Genomic DNA, 4,434 nt, shown 5'->3' on the forward strand with positions numbered 1-4,434 from the left:
TGTAGAAAGGGTCTTACTATTTTTTTCTTTCGTGACCTCGTGTTCCATAACGTGTTTGTGGTATTGCTAAACAACAGAATAATTTTGATGCAAGTAGGGACATAGATCATTATTTCTATAGTGATCATCACATATATATGACTTACTAAGAAATTAACATGTGGCTTAAAATAAATGTTGAGTATAATATCATGCTCCGAATTTCATAGTAGGCATTTGGACAATATTATTTGATTGAAATTAGAAAAAAAAAAAGCATTTGAAGTTAAACGGCAAAGAAAGTGACTAGTACATAAGTTAATTGTGGTTGGCAAGCTTTTCATTTGAAAAAAAAGGTTAAAATTTTGTGAGTAAAAATTATTATTTCACTCGAAATATTCCTCAAACAGCTAGTTCATAAATATTTACAACAAAGTTGATTTTTCTAATAAATTGACAATGGAGAGTACAATAGCAGGCAACTTGTAGTGTATAGATCTGTAGACGAATCTGATTTTTCTAGTAACGTATATATGGAAACATTTCGTGCTGTTGCTGTAGATCTTGATTGTCTTTGTTTAGTCTTAGTCAATATACTATACATAATATTGGACCAAAAGAAAGCTTTTTTTGTCCTTTGGGAAAGGAAAATTCTGAATGTTTTCGACAAAAATACACTGACAAGGAAAAGTCACTAATGCACCACAGAAATTTGTTTTATCGATATAGGATCCACTTCAATTTCAACCTGAGTGAATTTTAAAAACACTTTTATAACAAGATTTCAAGTAACGGAATTATAGAGGTTCAAAAGTAGAGCTAGCTACAAAATTCTAAAAATCATATTCACTATGAGTTGTCAACTTATAACTTTTGTCTAAATGTAAAAATTCACGTCTAATCAATGAACTTTACCCAATGTTGATGCAAATGGTAATCTAATTATCATCTAAACCGGGCATAAAAAATTCCATTCAACAACATCAGCTATGTCTCAAGCTCCAACTCAATCACTTGGACAAAGGAATTTGACCTACCAACTACAAGCTCATATATGAAAACGGTATCCAAGTTGCTCAACAATGCTTAGATGTAAGGGAGCAATAATAGCACGGGCTAGCCAGTTTTCGGACTGCTAATTAAAAAATAGCCAGCGTTTGTAAAGTTATTGAAAAATAGCCACTATTTTGCTGCAACACGGACCGGTCCAGCATAATATACCGGAGATTAGTGCACCTGTGTATGAACTTCCAATATATTATGCTGAAATTTCAACACACGGAAAGTTCCAGCATAATATACTGAAGATTGGAGCACCTGTGTATGAACTTTCAGCATATTATGCTGGACTGGTATATTATACTTGAACTCCAGCATATTATGCTGGAGTTCCAGTATATTATACTGGAACTCCAGTATATTATGTTGGAATATTTTTCAGATTTTGAACAGTATTTTCGTTCAGATTTATCTTTACATGAAAAATAGCTAAATTTTGATTACTTTTGAAATTATGGCTATTTTTGAATTAACACTTGTAAATATGGCTATTTTTGAATTTCTCCCTGTAAGGGAGTAATGAAATAAGGCCCAATTTACAGTTCAATCCACACACATTTCTTTATTTTGTTGGGTAAGGGAGTACTATATGATAATGTTCTCGTATAACAATTTAGGACGTAGTTGGTAAAGTATCGTCAAAATCCAACAGTGAAGGCCCAGAGGCCACAGCCCATAAATGGCTAAACCAGGAGTTGGTTTGGGACCAGATATTCCAGAATCCTCTTTGTCACTTTAAATGCAGTAGGTTGTTTGTGCATCAAATGAAATTAATGAGACATAATTTTACTTGCTGGAACATTGGAACTACAATTTGAACCTTAAAATTGGATGAGCCTAGAGGTGGCCAAATGGTTAAAAGAAAACAGTTATTCACCCATATTAATCATTAAAAAATGAGTTGAATAATGAACTTTTTAGAAAACGGGTCGAATATGGATAAGAATTATATTATCCACTTAGAAAATGACCAACCAAATGGATAACCAATGGATAACTAATGTGCTTTACTTTTACATTTGTAAAGCCTCAAATTAGGGATTACTCAAGTTTGGAAGACTAGAAATTCTCTCAAAAGTAAACATATTCAAGAAGTCATGGATAATATGGATATCATATCCATATTATCCATTGGGTAACAAGTTTTTTTATTAAATATGGTTCAGGTCGGATGATTTATCCGTTTTTTGAATTACCCGTTTTCGACCCGCTCATATCCGACCCGACCCGCCCGTTTGCCACCCCTAGATGAGCCCAAGGACGCAGGGTCCACTGGGCCATTTCGGAGCTTCCTTATTTCCATTACTAAGTTAAAGGATGAAGCTTAATTGCAAGACAATATATGACAGTTGTGTTCTTTGAGCCGCATGTTTGGCAGTTGTTTACCCTCAAAATCGGATAATAATTGAATTTGTAAGTGGTTTTAAGGATACGTGGATTAAATTAACACAAAACGATAAATTAAATTGCAATTGAAATAAATAATGATAAAGTAAATGAAAACCACACGAATTAAATAGTCTTAGCCTTGGAAGGTTAATCATCCTCGAGTCAGGTACGCTTCGATCGGTGTCAGAATATACCAACACAGAAGAACAAGAGCTTAAAGAGAAATAATAATGATATATTGCTTTGGAATGTGTGTTACAAATGTATTCAATGAATTAATAGACCCCATTTATATAGTAGAGGAGTCCTACTTTAGGTACAATTCTGTAAAAGATAAAAATTTCTTAATTTGCTGATTGCCGGTTATTTACTGATACGCGACGAGATTCCCGACGCAACATCTGCCCGGTTACGAATATTTTGGTCTTCCGTTGGTTATGCTAACTGTAACGACCCGACTTGTCGTTTTAAGAATTTACGCCCCGTTCGATGACTTAAGGTCTCGAGCAGCTTCGCAATATGTATTATGACCCGCAGGTGTGGTAGAGTTTGATTTACTAAAGATTCGGAATTAAATTAAACGAACGATCCTTAATTTGAAGCTTAAATGGAAAGAGTTGACCGGAGAGTTGACTTTTGAGAAAACGACCCCGTAATAGAATTTTGATGATATCAATAGCTCCGTATAGTAATTTTGAACTTAGAAGCGTGTCCGAAAAATTATTTGGAGGTCTGTAGTAGAATTAAGCTTGAAATGCCGAAAGTTAAATTTTTGGGAAGTTTGACCGGAGGGGTTGACTTTTTGATATCGAGGTCGGAATCTGATTCTGGAAATTTGAATAGGTCCGTTATGTCATTTATGACTTGTGTGCAAAATTTGAAGTCATTCCGAATTGATTTGATGTGTTTCAGCACAAAATAAAGAAGTTAAAAGTTCAAAGTTCATAGATTTTGATTTGAGGTGCGATTCGTCGTTTTGATGTTGTTTGATGTGATTTAAGAATTTGACTAAGTTCGTATGATGTTTTAGGAATTGATGGTATGTTTGGTTGGTGTCCCGGGGGGCCTCGGGTAAGTTTGGATGCCTAACGGATCGAATTTGGATTTGAAGGAGGTGAAGCAGCTGGGTTGCTGGTGTGATCGCACCTGCGCGACAAAGGGCCGCAGGTGCGAGCTCGCGAATCCGAGAAATGAATCTATGAAGCGGAAAATTCATGGGCTGGCCAGGCACCGCGGGTGCAAAAAATTTGCCGCGGGAGCGAAAAATTGGCCGCGGGTGCAAAAATATTGTCGTGGATGCGAAGGCCGCGGGTGCAAAAAATTCGCCGCGGATGCGAAAGCCACGGGTGCGAAAAATTTACTGCAGATGCGAAGAAATCGTCGCGGATGCGAAAACCCCTGGGCAATACAAAAACAGAAGGGTTCCGAGCTTTTGGGGGCGAATTTGAGAGAGAATTCAAGGAAAACTTGAGGTAAGTCACTTGTGATCATTTTTACTCCATAATATTGAATTATCACTGAATAATCCGATTAGATTACATATTTTTGAGGTGTAAATCGTGGGTTTGAACTTAGGGATTTGAAAACGAAAAATTAAGATTTGGAGGTCGACTTGTTATTGGAATTCAATAAAATTGGTATGGTTGAACTCGTATCGGAATGGGTATTCAGATTTTCTGAAAATTTTGTCGGGTTCCGAGGGGCGAGCCCCGCGTTGACTTTTGTTGACTTTTTAAAATAAAATTTTAAGTCGACATATTATTATCCGAAATTATTTTCATTGAATTTTAATGAAGTTATACAATTAATTTGGTTAGATTTGAGCGGCCCAGAGGTCAATTCAAGCAAGAAGACGATTTTGGAATATCGGCATAACTTCAAAAATATAAGTGTCTTGCTTAAACTTGAGTGGGGGAATTACCCCTTAGGCATTGAGTCTTATGTGCTATTTGTGAAATGTGAAAAGACGTATACGCGAGGTGACGAGTGCGTACTCGGGCTTATACG

Source organism: Nicotiana tabacum, chromosome 19, assembly GCF_000715075.1.
Source record: "Nicotiana tabacum cultivar K326 chromosome 19, ASM71507v2, whole genome shotgun sequence".
Classification (NCBI taxonomy): Eukaryota; Viridiplantae; Streptophyta; class Magnoliopsida; order Solanales; family Solanaceae; genus Nicotiana; species Nicotiana tabacum.